Source organism: Trichoplusia ni, chromosome 15 (assembly GCF_003590095.1).
Source record: "Trichoplusia ni isolate ovarian cell line Hi5 chromosome 15, tn1, whole genome shotgun sequence".
Lineage (NCBI taxonomy): Eukaryota > Metazoa > Arthropoda > Insecta > Lepidoptera > Noctuidae > Trichoplusia > Trichoplusia ni.
The window spans coordinates 5,835,225-5,856,987 of record NC_039492.1 but is presented as its reverse complement, the minus strand read 5'-3'; the positions used below and the strand labels follow the sequence as shown (position 1 = coordinate 5,856,987).

General features: G+C 39.0%; 1 protein-coding gene across 10 annotated transcripts in view; it reads left to right on the top strand.

Moving 5' to 3' along the window:
- Positions 1–21,763, top strand: part of LOC113501159 (protein muscleblind) — a 95,082-nt gene that overhangs the window by 22,269 nt on the left and 51,050 nt on the right. For 4 of the 10 annotated variants that reach the window (XM_026882213.1, XM_026882207.1, XM_026882206.1 and 1 more), the window contains exon 1: positions 21,083–21,305. The gene's annotated coding sequence lies outside the window, so the exon portion shown is untranslated. Of the gene's footprint in view, positions 1–793; positions 839–21,082; positions 21,306–21,763 lie in introns of those variants that run through there. The other 6 variants (XM_026882208.1, XM_026882211.1, XM_026882210.1 and 3 more) reach the window with 3 other exon arrangements.

The following is a 21,763-nucleotide window of genomic DNA, read 5'->3' as shown; positions in this document are numbered from 1 at the left end:
TAACAGTGTTTACCTGGCCCCGCCCGCGTCGCCAACCGCGCCGCCATCGCCGCGCGATTCATAATAACAGCTTTTATTTCCGTAACTAGCTACGACGCTCTCATTTTGTCGGTTAACGCGTATTGTGTCATGGCGAAACGAATGCCACCCAGTAATGGAGTTTTCAAGCGCAGCTTTTTCGTTCGGCGCTGCAATAGGAAATTATGTAAGTAGTATGGACTTGATTGCATAATAAACATTTCTTAGTTTTCTTCGATTATATTAAAACCTTCTTCTGACCTTTGGAACATGAACGCTAAAGCACTAACTGCAATATATTTTTAGACGACATACCTAACGAAAACATATACCTACATATGTTCGTACCTAAAAGAAATCCAAACATACAAGTCATTAATTCGATAAATTAAACTTGAGCTGAGTCGAAACGAGACGGTCGAGAGAAAATAAAGTATGACTACAAAGTCACGCACCACAACACAGTTGACTTAAAATGCTTTTACTGCACATATTATATAGCTCTGTCTCGTAAGCTTGTGTGTGTTTAAATCAGGCCGAGTGCGTCGCCAACGCTCCAAACTTCAATTTGAAGACGAGTCTTCGAAGCCGCGTAGAGGGGCTATTGCCAGTTTTACATAGGTATCATTTGCCGGGCATATTGGAAAACTTCTAATTGGTTTAGTTTTATATTCATGTGCTCATCATTCTAAGAACACATTTTATTCCAAAAATGACATTTTATACCGACACAGTATAAAATATTTTACTAATAACGATTTTCTCATCTTTTCAGATTTTGCCCGGAGTCATATATCATTGTAAAGGAGCTCTCTTCAAAGTAAGTCTAATTACATAAGTTACAACTATCCAAGTTAATTAAACTGTAACCGCAATGACAAGTCATATCATATTCTGAATTTATCTACCGACTATTCATCTGTAATTATTTTGTCTAGCTGAAAATTTATTTCGGATTTAAATATCGCTGTTTCTCTCTCTGTCAAATTTTTCATGATTTCTCTCTTGGCAAAATACCAAGATCTTACTCGCTTATCTTTCGTAACTTTGCTCAGCAAAATAGTTCAAGTTTTCTCAATACTTTCCTGTTTTTTTTACCCTGCATGTCGATTGGTTCAATCATTCGTCTGGGGTTAGTTTAATGTTTTAATGTTTATTCTTCACACAAATACCAATTCACAAATACGTTAACCGACTTATCATTGTTCTTGCCTAATTTAGGATGGGTCGCGAAATAACTCTTTCGTGAAAATTACTTGAGAGCCCAAATTATGTACAATCCGACTTACATAAAACGCATCCTGTCGTACTCCGAATGATTGTAAACTTGTAGTGCACACTAAGTCTGCCACAACGGAGTAACATGAGCGGCATTGTCTGGAACTACAGACCGATCCACATTAATAAATGCCAGATTGCCCCTACGAAAACCGACGTCTACATCACAGTTGGGCCCATACACCTCTTCGTCCTCATAAAATAACCACACAGTGATTGCAAGTATACTTCATCCATTCGAAACTACTAAACATTTTAGCAGAAATTCGAAACAAGTCTTAATTCGTTATTCGCTTATGTTCGCTTAACAATATTCTATTTTTTACACTAAATTCCGCACTAAGATTTATGATTAATATTTTAAGATGCCAAACTTATATTACTGTGGTATTTTTTCCTCTGAGTTCGTTTCATGTCCGTATAATCAAAATCAAAAGTTTTTATTTCAAGTATTATCGATATCCATAAAAACCGAAACAAATTACGAAATGAAGGCTGAAAGTACGTAAAAGTAAATATCAATGATGACGGTTGTCAAAGTAGTCTATATTAATTGTTGCTACCTTATTAATGACGGGATTTAGAATAGAAATAACTCGGCTTCTTGGTTTTGAGCCAACGCTACTATCATCGTTTACATATTTAGCACTTGACATTGTAATTGCACTTATTCAATTTTGCCTGAAATTTTAGTACATTTGCAGTGTGTGCGTATAATAAAATACCTTCATTATTCTGACACAAGTTTATACATATCCCTTTAATACCTTCACCGAAGTTTGCACTCCCAAACTTGTAAGAACAATTAGTCATAAATAATTGAACATGGCCGATATTCCTTTGTAAGAAGACAAAGAGATGTCATACTCAAAACTTTGTCAATTTAGTTTGAAACCGTAAAGCCCCTTACTAGCTCATGTCCTTACTTGGTAGAAAAGTGGAGGTAACATCAAGAGAACTTTCCACTCGGGGTACAGTCGTACTTACCTTGTCTAGAAAGGGATCAAACTGCGGTGCATTCTCCGCAATGTATTATGCAGTCCCGGGGCGGGTGCCAGTGTAAGCGGCTCGGAATCACTCCCACTCCCCGTCGAAGAACACACAGCTATTCCTTGAAATTTTCTATTCCAAAAGTTGAGGAAACCATTTCGTTTCAAATATCTTTTGTGAATTACTTGTGACGGTTCTGATGATCGTAACTTATACCCGTGTTAGCTCTTTCATTTCTCAAGCGAATATCATTTAACAATAACTTTTATAGCAAGAATTATTGGCTTTGCTTTTTCTATTTTAGCAGATCGAATCAATCTGAACAAAAACCTCTGAAAATATCCATAGATACAAAGTAATATTACTTCGTCAGCAGTTATTCGAATATGATTCAGGTAGGTATAGTACGTTCTCGAACTAAAAAGAGACTGTTAGCAATCTCATTTTAATCGGATCATTTATCAAACGTCAAGAGAGCACAATGGCAACTTACTGCAGTTGAATCTGTAAGTGAAACGGCACGATTAGGGTGATAGCGAGCGCCTTATAAAGTTAAAATGTACGTAGCAACACGTTCATTGCAAAGTACGGTCTACCTGCGCTGATAAACAGACAATATTTCCTTACGGGTTTGTTGTCACAGCTATTTTAAATTTATGTGAATGTTGTGCCGATGTACAGAGCAAATGTTCGCCGGCTGGGTAAGCTAATCGCATCTCATTTCCTACGTGTCGCTCGTTGTAGTGGGAAGCACAAATGAGATTGTGGGCTGACGTGTCGTTCCGGAGACCCAGTCGCGTTCGACATCGCACCCGAAACCGCATCGCCACGCTACGCGCTGTTTACAAAACATGCTATCAGTACTCTACATGTATTACATATGTAATTTGTTAGAGAGGTATCATCTAATCCAATCATTTCAAGTGTAATTTATTTGGCAAATAATACACAACAAGGTTTTATTTTGTGGAGTTTATAAAACAATATAACCTCTTGGCAATCGAAGTTGTTAATTGTTGGTTTTATACATAAATAACAAACTAGCGTTCCGGTAAATAACTGAAAATATTTTTTATGGCTAAGCCAAACTTAACTTGATTCGTGTTCAACGCGAAATCGTAAAATTCTTTTTATGACTTGTTTGCATTTAATTTTTTCGACTGTGAAAAGTATTGTTCTACTTAGTTACTATTATGGTAAAAGGTACTTTGGTATGTCCAATAATACGCCTCTAAAGCTGCCTACTTTTGCACGACAACGTTTAAATAGCTTGCATTATGACGATATCTAATTTGTTAATCATGTTCTCACTTAACAGGTTTAGATATGTATTTAACGAAAAGCAATTTGCTTAAATCGCAATGAACGGCTTTTCGAACGAATAGAGGTCCTTTATCGCGTTTCACGCAACTTTCCTCGGCCGACTCTCTACTTACACGATTAATTTGAGTCGATAAATCCGCATTAAAAGCGGAGCAGGGGGCAGCCAACCGCGCCGTTCAGTGTAAGTAGCCCCCATTCCGACCTTTTTGTTCTCACTACAATCACTTGTTCATAGTAAACTCTTTAATCTATTATCGCTCTACCTTCCTGAGTGTAACATAGCGTGACATGTCATAAGTGAAACGTTTTCGTAGCCGCTATCGATCGGAAATTGGTAAGGTCTAAATGTCGGTTTCATACGGTCTGGCGGCGGGCGCACGTCACTGGCCGTCGAGACAGACAGGCAGCGTGCGCGGCGCCTGCGAGCCCATTAGACGTCTGCCCGATGTGGAACGCTCGATAAACTTGTAAAAACGCCTTCTACCCATTTAATTTTATACCTTCGCTTAAGCTTTGCTATTGGCAGATTTCTTCCTCCTTTTTTATGGGACCGGCATTAACTGTATCGTGCGTCTATTATTTCTCGCTTGTTTAATCTGCTCGTTAATCCAACAGTGTCATTTTAAATACAAGCATTTGCAATTAATTCAGAACCTTCAAGTTATTTTGTACTTTTATTAGCATTTAAGGCTCGATTGTCATAACAAAGCTAGAAAATAGCATTCCAGAAAAATATACATTTATCTTATCCCCTGTAAAGTTTAAACTTATCATTTAGAAACGTACGCCAAACACACCTCAAACGGGGAAGTGATATTGGTACAAAATATTTATGACTTTATGTGATAAAGTTTATGTTGCGGTAAGAGTTTTATTTCTCTCGTGAAACGACTATAACTTTTTTCGAATAACGTAATATAAAATGAAGGAATATTGGCCAATAAAATATAATGTTTTCTGCATTATGTATAAATGTATCACGTATGAACGTTATTAACATATACCTTTTTTACGCATTATTAAAAGTTATACATAAATTATATGCAAAAAAAGTTATAGAATTTTATAACCTTCGTTGAAGCTTTGTCAGGCGCTCTACACTTTTGAAAATCTTCGACCGAAAATTCGATGTAATATTCATGAATAAAAAAAAATATTCTCATTTCACACGTAGCGATAGCATTTCATATTGTGTGTAGGATATGAGGAAGTCAAGGAGTGATAACGTATTACATATTAAGGAACTAAAGTTGCTTCCGAACAAAATTTACGATATATTTCATACATTTTCTGTAGTCGATATAAACTTTCTATGCGGAATGGATTCTTGAAGGCGACATATTCAACGATTAAATGCTTCTAAACTCCTAATTAGAATGTAAAGAGAACTTCAATAATACTTTGCCGGTTGTCGGGGCACGTACGCGAACTTTTATTCAGCGAATTTGGTTACGTAATTCGTTGGAAATATTCAAGTTTTCCCTTCGGCGAGACGTTATCGCGGGTGGGCTCTCAACGCGGGCGTGGGCGGGCAGCCGCTCCCCGCGGGGACTTAATTTGTTGCTCTCCTGGCGCCTCGCATCTCACTTTCAAACGGCGTAACGCGACCTTACCACTTCCCATTCTCCGACGCCGTGTAGACATCATGTTCTCCAGCGCCTCAGCTTGAGCTAGATCGAACAACGCTGTATTTCAATACATATTGCGTTATAACACACTTATTACTCCGATATTGAAAGGAAAATGTACGCTTTTCTTAACCTTAACATTTTGTCTTCATATCTGTATTGTTTCCGGAACTGGCCAAGATTGTTTCGAATTACTCCGAATTGACGTCAAAAAGGAAAAAGCATAAATTTATAAGTAAAAAACGTCAATATTCCTTTTTCTGATAAAAAGCAAACATAATTTTACAAAACCTGTTACAATAGACAGGACTTCGTTTTACGGCAAAAGTAATAATTTGTTAAAAGAGCAAAGTAATGCTGCAAATCCACAAAGACGTATTTTTAGCCAAATTCTATTACATTCCCGAAATACTTGACACGCGTTCATTTTATTCCAAATTCGATATACCATAGATTCGCGTGGCACAAGCAGCGCGACAATCTAATCACAATACCATAAAGGAGTGCACCGTAAAATATTTATGGGTGCGGGAGCAGGCACGCTCCGGTACCCGTCTCCACCACGGGCCATCTACCTCCATCAACCTCGACGATAGTTCTCTGAACGATACCACACCCCGTAATACTGTTGTTCAATGTAAATTAAGGACTAAGGTTACAACACGAATCAACTTTTGTTTTTCTTGTACCTACTAAAGCGTACAAGCAAATGTGTCGACGCAGTCATTTTGAATAGCATAATTATCTGAATAGAATTATAGTTTAGTATAAAGAAATTGAGTGTGCAGAGAGCTCAATTAAGCAAGTCCTGGGACCGCGGTGGGCGCAGTGCTCGTTACACACCCGCTCAAATTGGCGCCGACCACTGAACTGTAACGATAATGACGCCGCGTGAGTTGTGCCCCATTCGTCCACTAACGTAAGCTAACTCCTCTCATGGGAAACCCTAAAAGCCACTTCATACGAAGTATGTACTTCCACATTTGGCAGTCTCGCAAAACTTTGTGGTTTTTGTGGCACATAAACAACTAGCACACGTGTGCGTCCGACCGCGTATCGATTGATTTGACTTAAAATGCATAGTTTTGAGCCGCGATGTCGATCGGTTTCCGCCAAATTTTCCGCTGCGGGCGCTTGGCAACCGCACTTTGTGGTACGCCACAGTTATCCATACAAATTGAGAGGTTAACGCGGTAGACGTTACGTCAACTTATACAATAGCAATTTTCAACGTTTCACAATTATTCATATTCGCCATAACTCCAATCGCAGAACGTATTTGGCAACACTCATAATCATAGCGAGCGCGATCGACCACTGAAAGCTTTTTGAAAGCTCGTAGTGACGCGCGATGAAAGGTTCATGCGCCGATTTCAAGCGACTGCTGTGGCCCAACCAGCGAAAGTGACAGCTTTTATGAATGCTTTCTAATATATCCTCAGCATATTGTGAATATAATTAATATGTATCATACCTTGGTGACTCACTGTACTCAAAATTTAAAAAGTTAGTTGTTGAAACTTGGAACTGGGTATCGGGTAACAGTCAAAAAAGTATATTCGTTTGCTCTCGGATACGTGATAAATAGCCAAATAATGCGCCCTCTGTCGCTGCTCTAACCCCACCCCTAATGTCTTCTTAATGCTGCATGGAGTTGTCACATTGCACATTTTGAACTGGGGTTAGTCTTATTCGTTTTACCAAAGGTAAAACGCCCTCGTTAGCCGCCTCAAATCTTTTTCCATATATTACGAAGAATATGATCATGAAAAATACATTTTTGTATTTTTTTTGCTATTTTTCGTGTGCATTTAATTTTTAGCCCAAAGTTTAACCACATTTAAGATACATACAGACATACTGGCCACGTTTACAAAAAAAAGGGTTATTTTATAATTTTAAACAAAAGTTAGGTATTTTGAGTTTGTTGTATTAGTATCTAGTTCTATCTCAATTAAAAGTAGAGAATTCGAAAATCTAAATTTGCTTTGTCATTTTAAAAAAAGCTTTTTGGCGCCCACTCAAAAGACAGTGTTCTAAATTAAACTAATTAAACAATATAATACAGTGTGAGTGTGAGACATATTCGCATGTCACAACAACGAGTGGGGCCGCATCGGTTGTCGGCGATACACGCTGGAGCAGTTATCTCAGTATCGCCTGACTACGCCCGTTGTGGCCGCCATGTTTATTTTTAGTCTCGCGTGTACATTCACTATTGCGATGAAATTTACAGCGATCGCCGCGGCTCGCCGCTTGCCGGACTCCGATACCGACGCTTCAAATGACAAGCTACCGCTATTTCAAAAATGTCTGCTATTTTACGCGAGAATTCCCGCTCTTTCGATGAGCAATAATTCTTTTGTTCAACGGGTGAAAGGTCCATGAGATTACTTTTATTACGCGTTATTAGAAAACCCCTGGCATCACATCTATACATTCTATACGTTGTTTTATTTTAAATGCCTTAAAGAGTCTGATTACGTATTATTTCATTGTTTAATAGACGTAAATAAATTCAAACCAAATTCAGTTAACACGGACATGGACGGAATATAACATTTAGGGAAATATGTATAAATATCGAGTTGCCTATCCTTATTCGTCCAATAACATGACGCACGGTACGAGGTTTCGCTGTCAAGCTGAGATTTGGCGTAACTTAGTGACTGATTAGCAATTGGTGTGAGTTGGCGGGCGCGACAGGTGGTCGGGGTGCGGGGGCCTGACCCGCGGCCTCTCCTCTGATTGATGGCCACGTCCCGTTCGCGCTCTGGCTTGCCATCTTACATTTGATTTCCACATCGCCTTAACTGAAATGGGCTGCAAATGTTTTCAGAGTGAAGGCCTGTCCAACAAATATCAACACACGCTAATTTCTTTAGAAATCAATTAACTTTCGTATCGATATACTCTTAACTGAACTTGATTTTGAACATTTAATTTATTTTAAGGACTACATATTTTGGTTATCGAGGTACAAATCATGCAACAAAATAAATGAGTCACTTAATATGCTAAAAATAAAATTATAACCTTTCGCGAAATCTTAATACGACTTGAACTTAGGGAAGTGAGACGAGTGTCACGCAAATGTCAAATGTCGATTGTTGCGCCTGAGCGGTCCCACGCTCCGAGAGCGCGGTCTAATAACCCGAGGTCAAGTCTTGGCTCATGCATATTCACAGGCGACGGTGAAGCCGCCGGTGGCTCATCTGTAACGGTCCTGCGACCGGTTGTATGAGCTCATTGTTGCGTGTGCCCACATGGAGGACGCGGACGCGGTCGTCCTGCGCCGGCGCCGCCGGCCCGCGCTGCAAGCAACACAATTTAGGTTTTAGGTAGCATCCGAAATTATACCTACCCTAATTATGTTTAATCTAGAGTCACATTTTAAAAGAATTCTTAAACAAGATTATATGTTGTTTCTGATTAAGTCACTACAAGCTTCAATTGATCTATGTTTCAGAACCAAGCATGACGTATCACTTTGGTAATTAGAATTTTCTTAGTACTCAATACTAAAGAGTAGTGTATTTTAATCCTATCTTATGCAAAAATACGTATTTAGCTGCTTTCACGCAAAGCGGCCCGGTTATTAAGATTACAAATACGGGGTCAGCTGATAAAAGCCGTTGTTGATTTGTATTCTAAATAGATGCCAGCTACAACTGCCGGCCCAGGGGTGCATGTTTAATTTAAAATACGTTTCTTTTTACCTGTTTTATTATGATTTTATTAAAACTGATCGATTATTGTCGATATTTAAAAAAAAAAAAAAAAATTGTAGGCGACGGCACATGTTTTGCAATCGCTAGCGAAAACTTCAAAATTGCAAGTATATTATCAATATTTTAATAAACACAATTTATGATCCCTTCCATGTTATGTCATACTAATATACGTTATTAAATATTTATTACGAGTTTCGGTATCCAACATTATTCAACATTTAGTCGTAGCAGCATTATAAACTGTTGCGTATTGTTATATTTAAAAGCAATTTATTTTTTATTTAAAATGTCATTTAGCTATAACATTTAGATTGGTCAGTTTTTACTGGCTGTTTTGGCCTGTGTCCGCGTGTCGAATTTGTTCAATGTCGATTCTGAAGCGGAACAAAACAACGCATTGCGTCAGATAAAGTCAAATGCGTCTTTTTTGTTACTGATTACGATTGAGCATTACAGAATGTGTTGAACATTTTAATTTCAACATATCTGTTCCGAGCGTAATCTTGTAATCTTCGAAATATTTGCATAATAACAACAAAACAAATTGTAAAGCATGACAACTCCTATTCTACTGTGTAACAAAGTAAAAATGTAAGTTTTAAAGTAATTATTGTTACAAAGAATAATAACACAAAGATGGTGCAGCAATGCAATTCACATTTTGAAGGATCATTAAATTGCGCATTACAAGGCCCCCGCGCGTCGAGGGCCAATTAAAAAGAACTGCTAAGATGAAGCTCGTAAAAATGAACTCGTGTTCTCAACTGATTAAAAAGTCCGCTCTAATCTTGCTCAAGTAAAATTTTTAATCAAATTCATTTATCGCAAACGACCCTTACGCCTCTTTATCTTTGACCCAGAATGACATCAAAAATAATAGTTGGCATGTACGAAAATATCATGCAGGTGTTTTGAACATAAAATAGAAAACAGACTGTTATATCTATCTGTTTGTATAAAGGATCAAAGTTTCATAGATAATTTCGCTTTCAGGATTCACTGCCGAGATCTATCAATTAACGCGCAAACTCCATCGGCTTTCAGGTGAATGTCAATTAATGTCAAAGTCTGAGTAGCGTCGTCCGCAGAGAGAGTATCTGTAAACCGGTAGATAAACGAAATGGTTAGCAACAAGTATCTTTAGTGTACTTTACAATAATATTCCGTAAGCTGTTTGGAATAAATCGACAGCTTGGAACAGTGGTAAACATGTTTGACTACTAATTTATGTTGAGACATGACGGCTCGAAGGCCAAACACGGCATAAAACTTGGATGTACAAGATTATCTTTCTATTGTTCTTAAATCACTGAAATAGATGTCTGACAAAACTACTCACGAAGGGAATATACATAATATGGTACTTGAACAAGCTTAATGTTTTTTTTTTTTTATCAATTATGACAATGATTTATGTTTCGTAAGAAACTATAAAAACATCTTTATATTAATTTAAATAGTGTTAACTTTGTCGTTTTACGTTAATTTCTATGCAATTCAAAACATTGATTGCTAATATTATCGCACGTATGTACATAATGATGGATATTGCACATCTAGACATTTACATCGGGCTGGCTGCTTGATTGATTGATGGTGACTGACTTACCGCTGTTATCATAGTGAATAAATCAACTGAGAGTTCATTTTATTTATCGTGTTATTTATAAAATAGACTTATCAATATGTTAAAAGTACCTAAAGATTTATACACCAATAAAATTATAAGCCATTCGCAAAATTACACTTCATAATAATTTGACACGTTCTAACATATGTTACGAAATGAAAACAATCTTATGTGAATGCACTAAATATTGATGTTTTGCAAACAGACGTAGTGTGGGACAGTTACGACACGATCACTATGAAATCAATTAATTTATCGCCGTTCCCATGCCGACGAATGACCTTAACAATAAATGTTGATTATTTAATTTTAACAATCAATTAGTTTCGCAAAACTTATTATTATAATATTATTATTTGATTGCCTAGATTGTTTCATAAACTCTTAACTTAGTGTGACCAAAATTCATTTTATTTGGAGACAAAAACCAATGCGTGTGGATTGAATATCCACCACTAAACTAGATCAAATTGTAAACTTGCGAAATCCCAAATATAGAGGCATGCAAACCTTAGGTCGCCTGCTCTTACCGTGTGGCTCACGTTTGCACACCAAAGTCGATATCAGAGTTTCGAAATATCGTCTGCGGTTACAATAATATCACTTTGTACATATTTAGAAACCTGCACAGGTCAGTGCAGTGTTATTCAATCTGCGACCTATTTGTGGTCAATCGCTCCACCAGACGGTCTCAACCGCTTCGTACTAACTTATACCGAACTTGTTTGCACTTGTATGTCACATTATTACTCTACAGATAATACACCTAATGCATTGTCTCTTCAGACAGATGTTCTTACTCATTTAACTTTTTTTTTAAAAGCGTTTGTTATTTTAATCGCCTCTCCCGTCACTGTTACCGCTTTGATTTTTACATAGTACATGTTATACCATATTCAGTTACAAGCATGATCGTTTAATATGATTACACTAAATATTCGTGATCATAGCCTCTTTGTAGAAATTATCATCTGGATTAATTCCCAAGAAAATACCATCTTAAAATTTCCGATATCATGGAATTCTAAATTATATAAATATTGAATCACTTCTTCATTTCCGAGCTTCCGGCAAACGAGGACTCGCACGACGAGACTAATAAGTGGGTCAAGTAACCCTTTGGCGTGTAGAGGAGTGAGAGCAATCACACGCGCCGCCCGCCTAATTGAAGTCCAATGTCGCGCGGCCCGCCCACGGTGATTGATACCGCCCAGACCAGGCCGGCTTCTAATTCGATTGTGATATTGTTTGGACGCGCATCGACGTCACTCCCACGAGCTAGAATCTAATATGTACGCACGCGGATGATGTCATCCTGAGACAGCGATCGCTCGATTCATTTCGAGTGGTCGAACGAGATACGCTTCGAGGGAGATTGATGAGTGTCCGTTAAAGCGTGTTGTATCGCTCGTTGTCACCGTGAAAAAAAAGCGCTTAAGCAGGCACGGCAGAAAGGTGGTGGTGGGGGCTAATTAGTCGCGCCATAGCCATCAATATCCATTAGCGGCGCCGCACGCGACGCTCGGCGGCGAGTCGCGCCTCCCCGACGCTGTGCCGCGCCGCGCTACACCGCGCCGCGCCGCCGCCCTTGACGATTGCTCATACTACCCGTGTGTCGATTTGCGATAAGGGTTTGCACTTCCGTGACTGACCGACGCCGCACTTTAAAACGAACAAAAATAGAACAGACTTGGCGGCACCTACGCCAAACATATGTTAGAAATTTTAGCTCAGCAAAATAAAAAAATCATAATAACAATAATTACGCCTTAAGACAACTTTTCTTTTTAAACGTGACCAAATCTGTTACATATAACGTAAACTGTTTATAAAACGCGTGTTGCTCCCGTCCATCAAAACAACATCTACAAAGGACCCGAGGGGCTTTTATTAAATATCGAATATTGTTTGAGTTGAGCATGCATCGAACTCACTTGAATGATTCGATTTAATTTTAAACTTCACCTTACCGCACCGGCGATACTGGTAAAGGGTTGCCCTCTGCCCTAATCTTTGAACTATGACTTGACCGTTAGTACGCATTTATAATTTGCTCTTCGATTATTTAGTACGGTGGAATGGTACGGCGAGATACGAATAAATTAGTTTCGTGTTTGGGAACAAAGCCGGTTCAAAGTTTTGAGTAACGGTCACTGGATCGTTTTAAGAGATCAATTTATTTCTCTGTTTGTTCGTTAACCATGCTTTATATGCATCGTCTTATTTTATTAACAATGAATTTTCATGAACTCCTATCAAACTGCTACCTGAACAGATAAAACATGACTTCATAGGCTCATAGGTACAGAATTTAGTTAGGAATGTTGGATGTCGGATCTAGATTTGCTTAAGGTATTGAAAATTAATTCAAAATTAGGTGTACCTTTGTATGTTTGTCTTAAAGTGAAGTCAAAATCGCTTTCTTAAAACAAATGTCATTGATGTTTCAAATATCTAATCCTTTATTAGAAAACGATATACAATTACACCCTAGTCGATAATAACGACCGTTGCAAGAGCATTAATGTAATTCACTTGTTTAACGGGTTACTAAAAGAAGTTGACAGAGATTCCCCTATGATTGAACTATGGCCGGGTCGCGGGGCCGATAGCTGCCCCAGACACGCCGAGCGCGACCCGCAGGTGTAAACTCGCCCTTACTTAGTTGCAGCTTCCACACACCTCATTTACATAGCCAAGGTATCTTATGCACTGTGCATGCACTCGCTTCTCACTTTATAATTCAAATGATCCACACGAGCGCCGGCTGAATTCGAGGAAATGTGAGAATTTGTAACGGAATTATAGCAGCAATTTAGACAGAGTTCTTTGTTTATATCCTTTTACCTAGCTCGACAAATTATGCTGTTAAAGGCTAACCAAATATGAAGTTATATTTTTATTTGGTTCTGGTATTAAATTCTATTTTCATTATACGCTTTATGCCTACCTTATCAATGGATTTATTAACCTGAACGATTGTGGCGAATTTCGAATCGCGTTAGTTTGGCTCTGCGTGGCGCAATTCAAAGCAACACTCACTGTGACTGGATTTTGAGAGCTATCCTTTGTTAAAGTTGCGAGTTCTAACCGCTTTGAAGTGCAGTTTGAATTTGATCATGTTATGGCGCAAAAAGATTCATTATCATGTGCTTTAGCAATAAAGGTTAGCAGGTGAAAAACTTTGCAACGTTGTAGTTGCGCACTCTCATGCTTACTGCTAATCATAGTGGCCTTGCCCTGATGTAATCAAATTAGATGACTGACGTCATCGACTTCAACACCATTATGCTAATTTACACGAGCGGTGATCTAACATCGATTGAAGACGGATAGATGCCTCCGAAATCACCGCCACTATTGATGGATGTAAATAAATATAAACCGGTATGTAAATACATTTGTGTGAATGCTTGAAAATATATTATAACGATTCTTGAAGATCGTCATCGTTTTTAGCAAGGTTACTTCTTAAGCTTTCCAGACAGATCGCAGAAATCAGACCAGAATTATTAAGTTAATCTTTAACGTCCATTGCGAACATCTAACCAGTTTAAGTAATAATGGTACCGGATCAAAGCAATATTTTTGAAACATTATGACGGTACGGTCGACCTGGCGGGAGGCGCGTAGGTTGATTCCAGCCAAGTGGTAACTTCCTTCATTACGTCAGTTTTGTGAATCACAATTTGTTCCATAAGACATTAACACTTTTTGGTCCTATTCTACATCGACCGCGATCTTGTTCCACGCTTAACCTCGGCTCGTGACCTTGTTTAATCCAAATCTGACAATAACAAAAGTCAGTCGCGATTTAGTAACAAGTTAAGTAAAAAACTGGTATTTTTAAATTGGTACAGACATCATATCGTCTGCAAATTCGTCACGTTGATGTATCAAACGGGTTTGTCTGCTTCTGAATAAATAACCGCTCTTCCATTTAATGGAAATAGTCAAGTTCCACAACCATTACACAAAGCTGATTGCAGAGAAACATGAACACAAACCCAAGCTCAGAACAATATTACGATTACGTCATTCATAAAGTAAGTGCATTTATGTAGGGAGCGAGGGAGCCATCTTTGTGCGCCTCCGCTGCGGGCCGCTGCTTGTGATATGAAAAGCAGTTTTCTGTGGAGTAAATAATAGAGTGACAGTGAGAAGGCCTCGTGCATCCGTGACAAGTAACGTGGCCCCGTGTGATGGTCCCGTATCCTTTATATCATACTACTTATTTAAAATAGTCACTTTTGTTCATCTGGGTTTCAAGAATTTTGAAGCCTCGTTTTAAAACGAACATGTAGGCACCTAGTTTTTATAAATAACATTGAAGTTTATCTTCAATATCCATAAATTCTTGTTATTCTTAACTGTAATTAATGAGCTATTTTCCTGAAACTGCTTCCCTAGGAGGTGAAAATTCCGTACACAATTCAAGCAACATGATACCATAAGTAAGTATTCCCAGACGGCTAATGAAACTTCGCAAAGCCAACACGAGACCGCGCTTATTTAGAGACGACGATGTCGAGCAGATGACGCCCAAACAAATCTCAATATCTGGCATATGGTATGAATATTTAGAGCAGGAGAACGCATCGAACGTTTCTCTGCACGGCTATAAGACATCGAAAATAGATTGTGCGAATGGGGTTAGACGCACCTGTTATTTGGCTTTCGGGCGGGTGCGGTGTCGGGAGCGCGGGGTGGCAGATTCATTAATAATGGCCCACAATGAGACGCCATTATTTACGAGTTGCGGCAACCGAGTTGAACCGCATCGCACACAGCGCAGTGCCTTCAGTCCCTGTCCGGAAACAACTAAGTAACTTAAGCAAAATCTCTGTAGGAATTATATTAGACGGCAAAAACGATATTAAACACTTCCATGTACTGACATAAATCATTATAATCGCTTCGACAGGCTCTTCGTTTTTGTTGAACCTAATTTGTTTCGTCACCATCATAAGAGCTTAAATTCTAACAATCGAACTCCTGATTCCCTGTACTTCATTTGCGTCTTTGAGCCAGACATATACGGCAATCCTAAAAACTAATTTGGTAAGACGGTCCATACCAGAGAGCATCGCATTTAAACATGACTAACAGATTGCGTATTATGCCACCTTGTTATGGCCATGAATGTTTATACACATTTTTTTTTAATAATCAAAATTTCATGGAAATGTTTCATACAGCAAGTAACTAAATTAATGCTGCTACAAATATTTATAATATTGAAGTAGGTTATGTATTTATTTAAAACGGCAAAATATTAAAAATAGCTTGCACGCGCTTTATTGTTTATTCAATTTTTTTTAGTCGAGGATTAAAAACAAGTTCCGTTGATACTTTCGTTTTTTTTTTTTTTTTCTTGATATACCTGTTGTGTGTCATAAAAAACATTCGTTTTCATTTCAATATTAAAATTGAAAACCTGAACGTGGAACTCGAGAAATCGTATTACATAAATTTACGACATAAAATTTTGACAATTATATTATTTACAAATGTCAATTCAATTTCTAGCTAAGAGACACGATGATTGGCGTTTTGCAACACAAAGTATCTTTTGTGTTCTTATATTTGCTTATATTTTTATGTCATGACTCAACATTTTTTGCACATCAAAATCAAGGTTTACTCAGTACTGGTTGTTTTTGTTCACCTCCAAGCAAAACATTATCTACAATAAATTCATGAACAAATCGAAATTGTATTAAATTTTCGGCAGTGATACGTGTTTCGAACCCCTGAGAGACATTATAAGCGATCAAATAAACAAAGAGCTATCGGACTAAATTCGTGCATGAACAGTCAGATAGCCTCAGTAGAGGCGGTGAGATGAGGTAAGCGACCTTAAAAGCCACTCAGCACTGTGCGCTTTCCGCGCCGGCGCCGCTCGCTGCGTTTCTTATTACTTAGCGAATAATTCGGATAATAACTAGCTACTCTGAAGCACTTGCTCTTATAATACTTATAGGTACATTGTCTACAGGCTGTTAAACATTGACGCCCTCCACGTACCACTGTAACTCTAATACAACACCTAAATCATAGTTATTTTAAGCTAATAAGCACTGTGGTTAACGAATCTAATTATTTTACTTGTCTATGGTACATAAAATACGTTTATTTTAATTAACCAATTATAAAAGTCAGTGACTGCTAATTTAAATTTTCTTTTGCTGACTATTATTTTTATCAGGACTGCACTATATTTTAAAAGATTGTTGTTAGTATGAACTCGATCCGAAAAGTAAACGAATACCTACCTCCAAGTGAAGAGCAGCAAAACACCTGTACAATTTCGCGTTTCGGCCGATCACTATAAGTGAATCAAATATCAGCAAATAGAAGTTTTTCATTTCCGCACCTACGTCACTGATCCGGAACCTGTTTCAGCACGCGAATCATCTAAAGATGGGCAAACGTTCATCGAAAACCGAACACACGGAAATCACCGCCTTCGACTCCAGAAGAGCGCATCGTATACTGAACAAAATACATTTTAACTTTTTCGAGATGAATTGTGTACAAACTGCAATTCGTAAATAGTCACAATTAATGTGCAGTTGAATTTTGTAAGAAGATCAATGTAGGCAGGCAACAGAGTACAAATGTTGAGTCGAATGGAGCGAGTTAATTAACGTTTATGCGGAGTCATCAAACAGGCGTAAGCGCGAAACCTTCGGGACAGGCTCAGAAGCGCGACTCCGCCTCACCGCTTTTAATTAAACGTTGGTACCGCGGTGCTAAGAAGTCATCTACAACCCACTTACCAACACCACCCTCTATACATTTAATCAAAAACATGTCAATTGTAGAAATATAATGCAAAAATAATTTGACTATGAAGTTAATTTATTTGATCAAGTGCGTGTGCATACGAATGCTTTGTTTTCGTTTCTGTAATTTTGTGTTTTATAAATAATATGTTATGTATAGTTATCGTCATAGAAGCCACTCGTCGATTTAACAGCAGTTACAAAATACAGAGTTTATCCGCGTTAAGCTTTCCAAAATGATTTTCTGCTGCAAGTCAATTTATTTTAATTGGCAATGAAATTACTTCCCAATTAGCTGACTATAGAATACTAAAAAAAGTGACTAGACAATAATTTCTATTGAAGTGTAATTGTTCATCTAGTTGCAAGTGTCTAAAGAAAAAAATAATCAATAAATCACAAGTGATGCGTCCGTGCTCCTAGCGGGGGTTAGCCAATTACTACGTCGCGCTTCAAGGAAGCTAACCAGTTTCTAAATTCTTCGTATATTTAATTTAGCTTAATTGGTGTGTGGATACACGGCGGCAGTCGACCGAGAATTGGAGCCTCTGTGTTGGCGAAATCGCGTTTAAAACGGTACCCTCGCGAATCACACTTCGTGCGCACTCTCTTCTCTTATCGCATAAGTGGTATTATTGTTCTCGTATAGACGTTCATTTTTTTGACACTTTTCCGAGGCTTATGCTAACGGAAACTGAATTACATTTTTTGTCACGGTCATCGTAAGTGTCAATGGGTGATAGTCAGCGTTATTGTTTTGATGTCGCCGGCATACTTTCAAAAGAATTGCAGTAGAGCGTGAGATTCGATTATTTATTAATCATTGAATAAATATATCTCCTTAAATCTGTTTTTTTTTAAATTATTTATTTATGTTATATCCGATATAACATACCGATTCAACATTACCGTATGAATAGATAATTCTAAAGATGATGTCAACCGTCTTTAAATATGATAAATATTGTCTTTATGAAGTCACAAAAGGAAAGGACAATCGTGTTTGTGGGTGCTCAAATGGTGATGATGTGAATGGTACAGGAAACTCGGCGCGTGCACGGTAAACTGATGTCGAGATGAGCAACGTGGGCGCACCCCCACTAATTTATTGTTGTCGAACAATTGACCACACTTACGTTTTGCGCATTATTCAGCAAAACAGAAATTTTAACGAGCTACCACTTAATTAATAAATTCTATAGAAGTGTCGATTGCAATGTTTTTCGCAGATTGGCTTGTTTAAGCATCTCAAGTTCAGCACTTAGTTGCGTTCAAAGGAGATACCCGCCATGATCGCTAACATCATGCTGGTAATAAACATTGTTCTCGAAATGTTCTCCAGTATCCGAACAAGGAGAGAGGTGCGGTGTTCGATTACACGTGCGGTGATTGGTAACTGTGTTGTAGGTATGTGTTTCATATACGCTGTACTTACTTATATTTTTATGTGTGTGAGAACTGCGTTCGTCGTGGGACGGGGCAGTGCATTTTTTGCGAACGCGAGATGAACGGCAGGTTATTGAACTGCGCCGCTTGTCTCGGTGCCGAATTTTGCCAACGGAGCGCATCTTTCAGCATTTTTACTTGCTGCATTTATGTAGCAATTCAAATATACGGAAATAAAAGTAGTTTTCATCCTAATTGTAGCGTTGGTTTAAAATTTAAAAAATCAATGATCGATATATTAGCATGCTAATTACGTTTAAAAATAGCCATTGCCGTTGTTAAAGCACAGTGGTAACACTTAAGTCGCGTGTTAGCGTTGGACGACGGCTCGCCGGCACGCATTGTGAGCAGGCGAGCGGCACGACGAAACAGCTGTCGGTATCATTGCTCACTCATTAGACGGTTAAAAAAATTGTTCAAAAACAACTAATTAGCACCGCTGCCGTGCTTATTTCCCGTCTTTTATCCGAGAAGAATGTATGGCCGACGCGTGCTTTCTTACTTTATGAAGCGCAATAAGCTTTCGCCCCGACTAGGTGAAGTATGAAGAAAACACCCGCCACCAACCAAGATAATGCGCAATAAAAATTCAGAACGGAGCTCTTCCACGAACGCGATATAGGCTACTGATATAGTTTTAATGCTATTATGTACCACCAACTAATTGCCTGATAAAATGAAACTCTACCTTACATTCTCTTTAATATTTAAATTGTTTTAAGTAAGTGTTCGCATTAGAACGTTATAGTTTGGTATCAGTTCATTTGACTCAGTGCTTATATTTACTTCTCTTATTATCATTTCAACACGTGGTTCTTAATGGTTTATCGAAACATCTTAATATGGACTCAAACAGTTTAAATAAAACTTAGCACTTTGCTCATTTAGAATTCATTGCAAAATACAGCGGATTAAAAGTTAAATTGAAGGCAACAATAAGTTGGCCTTGTCTCGGGCATTGACCACGATTTTACAACAAATCATTTGCAGCTCTGCATTATTAAGATGATAGCTAGCCGAATAAAAAATGGTTGGATATTTCGAGTCAAACGACTATAAGAAGCGTATAAACGAGCGTATAGACGTCACGCTTGGTGGCGTGCGCGCCACAAAAACTAGCACACGTCGCATTCGTGACTGCTGCCGCCTGCGCCCGCAACGCTGCACGACCGACCAAACTGTTCAGACAATGCAGACCTTATCTCAGACTGAACATTACTTTTCGAAACACATGGCCATTCGATAACTCAGTCTTATGGTCACTCCCAGTAAGGTGGCTAAGATGAAAGTAAGATGTAAAAATGTTCACCATGATCCAGCTTTCGAAATGGCAAGAATGATCAATGATGAGGATTACAATTTGCTTCGTTCCAGAATAGAGCCACAACTGTTAGAAAGTCCATAACTAGCATTCAGTTTATTCACTACTCAGCATCATATTAGTTTTTGGTTAATTGAAGCAAATAGGTTGACCAAGTTTTTGCTTATTAGGTGTAGAAGTTGTCATAAAGCGCTTTAGATCAATAATAAAGTAGGATTTTCAATTAGGTTAATTGCTTTAATATCCGATAACTTGTATTAGAGTGAGCATCAGATTGCGAGGGCGAGGGGAGTCTATCGTGTCCTCCGGCAGGTCACGCGCCACGCAAACTCGTTCTGCAGCGCACTTTCGCCGCTCTTCGCCTGCGCCGGAGTTTGTTGCTAGCTCGCTTGCACACACTGCACCCTCCCCCCACAATTCACCCGACATGGACAACTTACCAGACATGTTGCAACCTTGCAATCAAGTCCTTTGTTCTCTCTTTTGTATTTTGTCAACTCGGCAAGGCAAAGCTTTCGGTGAAAGCTTTCTTGCCGTGATATTTGAAACAATTAGCATTGGCCCGATAGAGCTATCATAAAACGAGAATATATATAGTGAATTCCACACGTATGTTATTAATATTGCCCAATTTAAAGCTGAAAAAATTAAAAATATTTTCGCTGGTACATGAATGTCGGTAAAAAAAATGTCTTGTGCTCAAAGAGTGGAAATAATCGGTGCAACACATTGACCGGCTAAAACTCTATACAATCGACGGGGCGGGCGGAAGTGTGGCAGTGGCGAAAAGCTCGCAACTGCATGAGGAGAAAGGAAGCGGCGCGCCGCGCGGTGTGATAAGGCGGCCGGCTGGCGTCGGTCGCGGGGCGGCGCGGGGCCGCGGGCGCGGGGTGCGCGCGCAGCAGCAGCCCCCGCGCCGCGCCATTCGCCTCCCGTCAGTCGCCCGCCGACTCCGCTTGTGCTTGTGTGACTCGCGCCGCTCCGTGCACCGCACTCGTGCCCCGAACACGACGCGTGGCGCCCCACTGTGGCCGCGAACGCGACCTCTACGCTACCGGCGAAACGTTTCTCCTAACTTACGTGCAACTTGCTATGTTTTAACTTACGGACATTTACACTCCCTTACCCGGCTTGTTTATCCCTCATCATGTAAGTGTTACGCTCATTCTATTAAATGCGGCTTGTCTCGTCGAAATTCGGAACTTGCGACAAAGTGAATATCGTGAAAGTTTGGTGAATAAAGGCTAGTGAGTTGTTGGCAATCGTGATTCGTACCATCATCAGTCTTGTTAGTGTTTATCTTTGTTTGTGGACGCAGTTAATCGACGATTTCCGAAATTCGACGGAAAGTTTCCAACAGTAGGAGCGGGCGGTATGTTTCTAGTGCCGGGTAATGCTGCTGAATCGGTCCGCTCGCTCCGCCGCATGAGAGCTTTTGCCTTGGTTTAACCTGCCAATGCAGAGGGGGCCTGTGCTACTCGCACGACAAACCCAAGTTAAAGCTTTCATCGACATTGCCTATAATGTAAAAGTTACGCTAAGTAGACTTTCCTAATCCCGGCCGAAACTTTTCCCTTCATCGTTCAACTTCAATTTCTTCTACTAGT